The sequence below is a fragment of the Hemiscyllium ocellatum genome, chromosome 30 (assembly GCF_020745735.1).
Source record: "Hemiscyllium ocellatum isolate sHemOce1 chromosome 30, sHemOce1.pat.X.cur, whole genome shotgun sequence".
NCBI lineage: Eukaryota > Metazoa > Chordata > Chondrichthyes > Orectolobiformes > Hemiscylliidae > Hemiscyllium > Hemiscyllium ocellatum.
The window spans coordinates 51,905,653-51,916,186 of NC_083430.1; positions in this window are offsets into that span (position 1 = coordinate 51,905,653).

Genomic DNA, 10,534 nt, shown 5'->3' on the forward strand with positions numbered 1-10,534 from the left:
GGGGATGGGCCATTAAGTATATTCAAGGCTGAGAGAGAGACAGATGTTTAATCAGTAAGTGAATCAAGGGTTAGGGAAAAGGTTAGGGAAATTGGAGTTAGAGCTTGCCAGATCGGTCATGATCTGACTGAATGACAGAGCAAGCTTGATGGGCTGAATGGTCTACTTCTGCTCCTGGACCTGAGGGTTTGATGGGGAATGTTTATTCTGAAGTACACATCTACTTCCAAAATTTTATACAAGGGTTGTATGTTCAGTTGAAAATCAACATAAAATATACATCAGCATCATTGAGGCAAAATGCCTGCCTGAAGGTGACCATTATCTTGATGTGATGGGAAGGTTTCTGTCTCCTTTGACCTTGAGAGCGATGCTAACGGCGGTATAACCTCTGCCAAGGCCTGTCCAGGCCTGACAAGTTGAAAGTAACAGCCAGTTAAGCAGCCCACTCATATGGAAATAATCCAGAGACAAGATGTGTCTGTTACAGACTTATAAATATAAATTTCAACAAAGGCAAATCATGATCTGTTTAATGTAAAGACAGCAGCAAAAGTGTGGGTTAATTGCTTCATGCACCGTTGGACACAGGAGAATGGAATTGACAACTTGCATAATACAATCTGAGAGATGGCACTGATGGTGTGTAAGTTATGAAAACAATATATTTTATTTGTGGTATTGTTATGTTATAGATATTAGGTAGTCTCTGACTCTAGTTGAATCTGCTCACCTGAATAAAACAGCATATTGTTTTAATTTTCAATCCTTGGCTCACTGTTAGATCATTGCCTGTAAGCTTATGCAATAATAAGTGGATTTATTTATGACTAAAAATGTGTTTCAATGCTGGTAAGACAAAATAAAGCTTAGCATTTATTTTAGTGGGTCCGTGTTCTCTCAATTAATTTCATAATTTTGGAGGAACGTGATATCATAAATGTAGAGATAAAGTTACAATTAGTTTGCACATGGCGCAATTCCTCTCCACTTTGTTTGTTTGAGCAGTTTGATTGTGTGTAAAAAAGGTCTTGATTTGGCTCACTATTAGTCACAGGAAGCAGTAGAGCCATAGTCTGCGGTAAAACTCACTGACATTATTAATGCTTTAAGGCTAAGTATAAATGAAGGCAATATTTTGCATAAGCTAAAACTTGTTGTTTCATTTTTACATTCACCTTTTTCTGATGTGTTATAGGTCAACCCCAGGCAAGTTCCATAATTCATTACAATTCCAGGCATTTCAGCTCCTGTGTGAGTGACAGATGCACCCACACCTTGCTCGGTGGCAATAAGGTTCAATTTTAAAAAATCCCTTTCCTTGTGGCTACCTTTCTCTCAAACCCAAAGGTACTTCTGCTTTAAAAGGAGCCAATTTAATCAGGCTTCCTTGAGTTAATAAAGAGTGAGTTTTATGATTCCTAAACTTGAGGAGGAATAATAATGTAATACACAGATTAGAACTAAGAGCTGAGTCCAAAATGATAAAAGTTAAAAATAAAAGATATATGAATTATTCTCTGAACTATTCAAAATAAGTAGATAGTTGAACATTGCTGTTTTTAGACTGATGGTTACTGCCACCATTTCCATAGGCCAGCCAGCTGCATAATCCTTATCCTGATGAAGGGCTTATGCCCGAAACGTCGAATTTCCTGTTCCTTGGATGCTGCCTGACCTGCTGTGCTTTAACCAGCAACACATTTTCAGCTACTCCTTAACTTTGCCCATTTGACCGTAAGTAAATGTCACCGTTCAAAGTGGGTCCTTTTGCTGTCCTGCGTTGTTTTGTCTGGTGGTTTTCTCTGGTTTTCCTCAATATGTTCCACTGAGGTAAATACTTATGTCCAAGCATTACAGAGAAATGTTTACTCCAGGGTCTTAGTAGTTAGTCAAACCTCCACCTGTGTAACTGTCAACTGTGTCTCAGTGGATCATCTCTCAGTCCTTCTAGGTTGTGGGTTCAAGTCTTATTCCAAGATGTCAAATTCCAACAGTTCAATGTTGCACAGAAGGAGGGCAGAACTATTGGAAACCATGGTGTTAGACCTGTCTGCTCTCTCAGCTGCATGTATCTTATCCAACCCGCTCTACCTGAGGAAGTGCCAGGGAGTGGTGACACCTGATAAACTCAATAGTATATATCCCACATGACTAGAAGGAATTATCCAGTCATTATCATGTTGCAGTTTGTGGCAGCTTGCTGTGCAGAAGTAGTCTTCTACATTTTTACTATTTTAAAGGAACAAATCAAACAAAATGAAAGCAAAAGCCCCTGAGGTGCCCAGTGACAAAAATCAAATCATGATATTGCCACATCTATTGCTCAGACAGTGACTATGTTCGACATAAAAAGCTTTGGGATGCTGAGGTCATAGAAAGTGCTATAGAAATGCAAGCCTATCCTTCAAAATGTTGTGTCGTTTGTTGAATGGACGGTACACAAATTCAGTTCAGAATCCTTTCAATGGTATAATGGAACTGACACTGCCATCAATTCTCTGATAATATTAACAATTCACCACAAAGGAAAGGAATTCTGCACTTGGGTCTAAACCTGTAAGGGCAGAGGCCATTTATTGCTGCCCATAACTGGCATTACAATAATGTCAGCCATGTTTCCAATTAAGTTTACAGACACCACTTTTAGACCAGCATTATGGCACTGCAAAGCCACCTAATGCTAAAAGGAATGTTAAAATATTTACTTATTTTGGCAGGGTTTTTAAGAGTCAGGGATGTTTTATTCTTGCTTTGTGTTAGCTGTGTTCTGGTGATTCACTGATATTCCTTTCCCGCTACCTTTTCCAGCAGAAATCACTGAGTGACATGTGATTTTCATAAGGTGAGTGGTCGAGACTGCAAGCTTCTCAATTACCACCACTGCGTCCTTTGCAGTCAAGGTGCAGAAGGTTTACATGTCACAGCACTGTTCATCTCCTTCATTTTAATGGAATTGGTGTTAGAAAGTTATCAGCAAGCAGCCCAGTGAAGAAATGATAAAACGCATCCCTGGCAGTTGGATTTATAATAACAGATAACCTTAGGTACCATCTGCTTGAGAAGCTATTGCTGGAAATGGTAATCTTCCCTCTGCCAGAATTTTTTTTAAACTCAATTCTGTGTGTGACAGAATTTATCATCTCCTGATATACAGCATGGAGCCATCTGGTGCGTGTGCAGGAGAGAAGGATTAGAGCTCAGAGGCAGTGCGCTTTTTGGGAGGATCTTTGGCTTCCAACTCGGAGCGGTTCTGCTGCGCCAACATTTCATGCTTCATTTGCTATGTGCACAAACATCTCCACAAGTCAATTAAGGATGGCTTTTAAGATCTTGTGCCCACAGCACAAAGTTTGAAATGAAGAGAGGTCACACTATTATAGAATTATTTCTTTTATTCTTATTTTAAGAAGGTTTCCTGGAAATGCTGCCACTCTTGGTAATTACTTAATTGGACATCATTTTGCTGAAACATGCATTTGGCAATGGTCCTTTTGATGCTGAGACTTGTCACTGTCTTTGCAACAACACTGTTTACAGGGTATATGTAAGGTAGGTAATCAGGTTCATGTCATGGTGACAAATCCTTGTGCACAATTGACAACTCTGCACTCAAACCTCGCTGTGAAGACAATCTTTATTATTTACATTGAAGATTAACTACAAACAAAATGAGTGCACAAGGTTATACTCACTCTCTTTAGACACGCTGATGTCCCTATTAATGCCAGGGATGGATTTTATTGAAGGATACTCCACTGCTGCACCTCAAATCAGCTTCAAAACTTTGTGTATTTTTTTTAGATCAGGAAAGTGATAGGCCAAACTGAAGAGGTTTTTAAAATTATAGAACATAGAACAGTACAGCACAGGAACAGGCCCTACGATCCATAATGTTGTGCCAAACATGACGCAAAATTAAACTAATTCGTTCTGCCTGCCCTTGGTCCATATCTTGCCATTCCTTGTATATCCATGTGTTTTTCGAAAAAGTCCTTTAAATGCCGCTATCTGCCTCCACCACTACCCCTGGAGTGTGTGGCAGACTCCCACCCCTCACATCAACTGACATGTAATGTTCATGAACATAGTAACAGAAGAATAGGGAGCAGGTGTAGTCCAGCCTATGAAGCTGCTCTGTCACTTTCCAAGTGGCTGAGTGAACCATCACATCCAATCTCCTTTCCCACTTCAAATCTGGAGAAAATATCAGAGGTAAGGCCATTCTTACTCTGGTGGCTTACTCCATTGATATTCACTGTTCAGAGGTGTGTGATGCAAGGTATGTAATTTATATCTTAATTTCATTTATTTTACAGTTTGAACTTTGTACTAGAGGCATATGAGATTTCTCTATGTGGAAAGAGGATTTACACACATGTATATAACATAGAACAGTACAGCACATTACAGGCCCTTTGGCCCATGATATTCTGCCAAGCATTTATCTTAATCTAAGACCAACCAAACCCCACACATCCCTCAATTTACTGTCATCCATGTGCTTGTCCAGCAGTCGTTTAAATGTCCCTCACGTTTCTGACTCTACTCCCACCGCTGGCAGTGCACTCCACGTACCCACCACTCTCTGTGTAAAGAACCTACCTCTGACATTTGCCCTATACCTTCCTCCAATCACCTTAAAATTATGACCCCTTGTGACAGCCATTTCTGCCCTGGGGAAAAGTCTCTGGTTATCTACTCTATCTATGCCTCTCATTACCTTGTACACCTCTGTCAAGTCACCTCTCTTCCTTCTTCTCTCTAGCGTGGAAAGCCCGAGCTCACTCACTCTCTCTTCATCAGACAAGCCCTCCAATCCTGGCAGCATCCTGGCAAATCTCCTCTGAATCCTGTCTAAAGTATCTACATCCTTCCTATGATGAAGCAACCAGAACAGGACGCAATATTACAAATGTCGACTAACCAGGGTTTTATAGAGTTGCAGCAAAACCTCGTGGCTCTAAAATTCAATCCCCCTGTTAATGAAAGCTAAAACACCACATGCTTTCTTAACAACCCTATCAATTTGAATTCCATCTGCCACTTCTCAGCCCAGCTCTGCATCTTGTCAATGTCTTGTTGTAGCCTGCAACAGCCCTCAGCATTATCGACAACACTACCAACCTTTGTGTCATCAGCAGACTTACTAATACACCCTTCCACTTCTTCACTTAAGTCATTTATAAAAACTACAATGAGCAGAGGCCCAAGAATAGATTCCTGTGGAACATCACTGGTCACCGACCTCCCGGCAGAATACTTTCCATACACTACCATTCGCTGTCTTCTTTGGGACTGCCAATTCTGTATCCAGATAGCCATTTTTCCCTGTACCCCATACCTCCTAACTTCCTGAATGATCCTACTGTGGGGAACCTTATCAAATGCCTTACTGAAATCCATATACACCACATCCACTGCTCAACCTTGGTCAACTTGTCTCATCACATCCTCAAAGAACTCAATAAGGCTTGTGAGGCATGACCTGCTCCTCACAAAGCCATACTGACTGACTGTCTTTAATCAAACTATGTTTTTCCAAATAGTCATAAATCCTATCTCTCAGAGCCCTTTCCAGTATCTTGCTTACCACAGACGTAAGACTGGCTGGTCTGCAATTCCCAGGGATTTCCCTATTCCCTTTCTTGAACAGAGGAACAACATTCACCCCATTCCTGCCATCCAGTACTACTCCAGTGGAGACTAAAGATGCAAAAATCATCACCAGAGGCGCAGCAATCTTATTCCTCACTTTGCTTAGTACCCTTGGATATATCTGTTCTGGCCCTGGGGACTTATCTATCTTGATATTTTCCAGAATTTCCAGCACATCCACTTTCTTAATATCAATCTGCTCAAGCCTACCAACCTGGTTCACGGTGTTCATATTATCAACGAGGTCACTCTCCCTAGTGAATACTTAAGCAAAAAAACTCACGTAGGGCCTCCCCTAACCTTCAGACTCCAGACACAAGTTTTTTCCACTATATCTGATCAGTCTGACCTTCTCTCTGATCATTCCCTTATTCCTGACATAAGTGTAGAACGCTTTTGGGTTTCCCCTAATCCTTTCTGCCAAGGCTTTCTCGTGCCCCCTCCTAGTTCTCCCCAGTCCATTTTTGAGTTCTTTCCGAGCTACCCCGTAATCCTCTAAAACTGCACCAGATCCTTGCTTCCTCAACCTTAAGTAAGCTTCCATCTTCCTCTTGACAAGAAGCTCCTCTTCTCATGTCATCCAAGGCTCCTTCACCTTACCATTCCTTGCCTGTCTCAGTGAGACAAAGTTATCCAACACCTGCAAAAAATGCTCCTTAAACAGCCTCCACATTTCTGTCGTGCATTTCCCATCAAACGATTGTTCCCAATTTATAATCCATAGCTCCTGTCTAATAGCAGTATAATTTCCTCTTCCCCTGATTAAGTACCTCTCCATACTGTCTGTTCCTATCCCTCTCCATGGCTATGGTAACGGTGAGACAGCTGTGGTTACTGTCACCGAAATGCACTCCCACCGAGAGATCTGACACCTGGCCTGGCTGGCTGCCTAGCACCAAATCCAATATGGCCTCCCCTCTAGTCAGCCTATCTACATATTGGGTCAGGAATCCTTCCTGGACGACACCCCTGACAAAATCAGCTCCATCCTGACCATCTGCACAATGGAGATTCCAATCAATATGGGAGAAGTTGAAGTTACCCTTAACAACAACTCTGTTACATCTGCCCATTTCCAAGATCTGCTGTCCAATCTGTTCTTCCATCTCTCTGCTGCTATTGGGGGTTCTATAGAAAACACCCAATAAAATGACTGCTCCTTTCCTGTTCCTGACTTCCACCCATACTGACTCAGTAGACAAACCCTTCACAACCTCCTTTTCTGCAGCTGTGATGCACTCTCTAATTAACAATGCTACTCCCCCTCCTTTTTACCCCCCTCCCTGTTCTTTTCAAAAGATGTAAACCCTGGAACATCCAGTGGCCATTCCTGCCCCTGTGCATTCCATGTCTCTGTTATGGCCACAACATCATATTTTCAAGTATTGATCGTTACTCTTAAGTTCATCACTCTTATTCCTGTCACTCCTTGCATTGAATGAGGCGCACTTTCACCCATCCCTTTGCTCTAACACCTGACAGACGCTCTACATTCTATTTCTGCCCATTCAACAACTATCCTCTTCTCTGATCTGTAGCTCTGATTCCCATCCCCCTAACAAGCTAGTTTAAGCCCTCCCAAAGTGCTCGAGCAAAACTCCCGCCCAGGACATTGGTGCTCCTCGAGTTTAAGTGCAATCTTTCCTTCATGTACAGGTCCTACCTTCTCCAGAAGGTACCCCAATGATCTATGTATCTGAAGCCCTCCCTCTTGTACCAACCCTGTAGCTACGTGTTTAGCTGCACTCGCTCCCTGTTCCTCACCTCATTAGCACGTGGCACCGTTTGTAATCCTGAGATCACTACTCTGCTCATCCTGCTTTTTAGCTTCCAACCAAACTCCCTGAAACCACTTTTTAGATCCTCATCCCTTTTCCTAGCTATGTCATTGTTGCCAATGTGCACCATGACTTCTTAGTGATCTTTTTTAAATGTAGCCATGGTGATTTCTTTAAAAACAGATTATGAAAGATTTATTGATGAGTAATATGGTTTTGCTTTCCTTGGGTGAATTTTACAACAATCAGTTTTGTATTAGATTTCACACAAAAGGATCCAGAACATTTTTTTGCTTTAGGAGAAATGTCTATAACTTGACGAAAGCCTTTCTGGTTTCAGCTTGGCAGGTTTTCTATAAACCTGAATGTATAAGACATCTGGTGTTGAAGAAGGGACAAAGTTTAGAACTGTTAAGAAATAGGTTACCTCAGTGTAAGGAGTTTTACTTGAAAGTTCCAGACCAGAAGAATTTGGTCAAAATCTTGACAGGGTTATTTGAAGTGGAAAAAATCTAAGCTCAAGATTAGACTGGTGGGTTCTCAAGATGGGGAGTTGAAACCACAATTAAGTCCTATGTAACAGCTAGAGAAGGCAATTCCTTCAGGTGTATTATGAAGGAGTGCCATTGGGATGAATGGAATTATGTTTTACCATGTCCTTTAAACTTTTGTTATAATAAATAGTTGAGTTTATTATAACTTGGTTTTTTGCATAATAAGCATCTGTTTTATTGTTAAAGCCAAATCTGTATCATCTGTACTTGTGTTTCAGTGAAATAAATTCCTGTTTGTATCAACAATTAAAATATGATCAGTTGGGATCACAGAGGTACAGTAATTGCTTTAAGGTGAGCTTTCCACTTCAATCTGCCATCCTTGTCTGGTCTGACCGACATGTGACTAAACTCCCTCAGCAATATGATGCCCTCTCAACTGCCCTCTGAAATGGCTCAGCAAGCAATTAGTTATCATGAAACCTTAAAGAAATGAGACCAGGCAGATCATTTGGCATTGACTTAGGCAACAGAAACAACCACATCAAAATAAGTTGATACTGCTACATCCTCCTTGGTACTATCTGGGGCAGGTGCCTACAGGATGCATTGCAAAATGCACCAAAGATCCTTAGATAGCACCTTCCAAACCCAACGCCATTTCCATCTAGGCAGCAGATACATAGGAACACTACTCCCTGCAAGTTCCCCTCTCAGTCACTCACCATCCCAACTTGGAAATATATCGCCATTCCTTCACTGTTGCTGAAGTCAAAATCTGAAATTCCCTCCCTTAGGGTATCATGGGTCGACCCACAGTACACAGACTGCAGCTCACCACCACCTTCTCAAGGGCAACTAAGGATGGGCAATAAATGCCGGCCAGAGCTGAAAATGTGTTGCTGGTTAAAGGACAGCAGGTTAGGCAGCATCCAAGGAACAGGAAATTTGACGTTTCGGGCCAGAGCCCTTCATCAGGATTGATGAAGGGCTCTGGCCCGAAACGTCGAATTTCCTGTTCCTTGGATGCTGCCTAACCTGCTGTCCTTTAACCAGCAACACATTTTCAGCTCTGATCTCCAGCATCTGCAGACCTCACTTTTTACTAATAAATGCTGGCCAGCCAGTGATGCCCATGTCCCCTGAATGAATAAAAAATAACAACCTGGCAAGGAGGTCTCACCACAGAGTACTAAAATGTTGTGCTGGAAAAACACAGCAGGCCAGGCAGCAACCGAAGAGCAGGAGAATCGACATTTCGGGCATAAGCCCTTCTTCAGGAATGAGGCTGGTGTGCCAAGTGAGCTGAGATAAAAGGTAGGGGGGAGGGAATTAGGGGGAGGGGCGCTGGGAATATGATAGGTGGAAGGAAGTGAGGGTGAGGGTGATAGGTCAGAGAGGGGGTGGGGGCGGAGATGTTGGGAAGGAGATTGCAGGTCAAGAGGGTGGTGCTGAATCCGGGGGCTGGGACTGAGATAAGGTGGGGGGAGGGGAAATGAGAAAGCTGGAGAAATCTACATTCATCCCGTGTGGTTGGAGGGTTCCTAGGGGGAAGATGAGGCGGTCTTCCTCCAGGCATCGTGTGGCCAGGGTCTGGCGATGGAGGAGGCCAAGGACCTGCATGTCATTGGCGGAGTGGAAAGGGGAGTTAAAGTGTTCAGCCTCGGGGCGGTTGGGTTGGTTGGTGCGGGTGTCCCAGAGGTGTCCCCTGAAATGTTCCGCAAGTAGGCGGCCTGTCTCCCAAACATAGAGGAGACTACATTGGGTGCAGCGGATACAGTAAATGATGTGTGTGGAGGTGCAGGTGAATTTGCAATGGATATGGAAGGATCCCTTGGGCCCTTGGAGGGACGTGAGGGGGGAGGTGTGGGCGCAAGTTTTGCACTTCTTGCAGTTATAGGGGAAGGTGCCGGGAGTGGAGGTAGGGTTGGTGGGGGCTGTGGACCTGACGAGGGAGTCGCGGAGGGAGTACTCTCTCTGGAACACTGATAGGGGTGGGGAGGGAAATATATCCCTGATGGTGGGGTCTGTTTGGAGGTGGCGGAAATGACGACAGATGATACAATATATCCGGAGGTTGGTGGGGTAGAAGGTGAGGACCAGTGGGGTTCTGTCCTGGTGGCGATCTGTCCTGGTGGCGATTGGAGGGGCAGGGTTCAAGGGTGGAGGTGTGGGAAGTGGAGGCGATGCGGTGGAGAGCATTGTCAACCATGTCAGAGGGGAAATTGCGGTCTTTGAAGATGGAGGCTATTTGGGTTGTTCGGTGTTGGAACTGGTCCTCCTGGGAACAGATGCGGCAGAGGCGAAGGAATTGGGAATATGGGATGTCATTTTTAAGGGGGCAGGGTGGGAGGAGGTGTAATCTAGGTAGCTTTGGGAGTCGAACGGTTTGTAGTAAACATCTGTGTTGAGTTGGTCGCCTGAGATAGAAATGGAGAGTCTAGGAAGGGGAGAGAGGAGTCTGAGATGGTCCAGGTAAATTTGAGGTCGGGGTGGAAGGTGTTGGTAAAGTGGATGAACTGTTCAACCTCTTCATGGGAGCATGAGGTAGCACCGATACAGTCATCGATGTAGCAGAGGAAAAGGTGGGGGGTGGTACCAGTG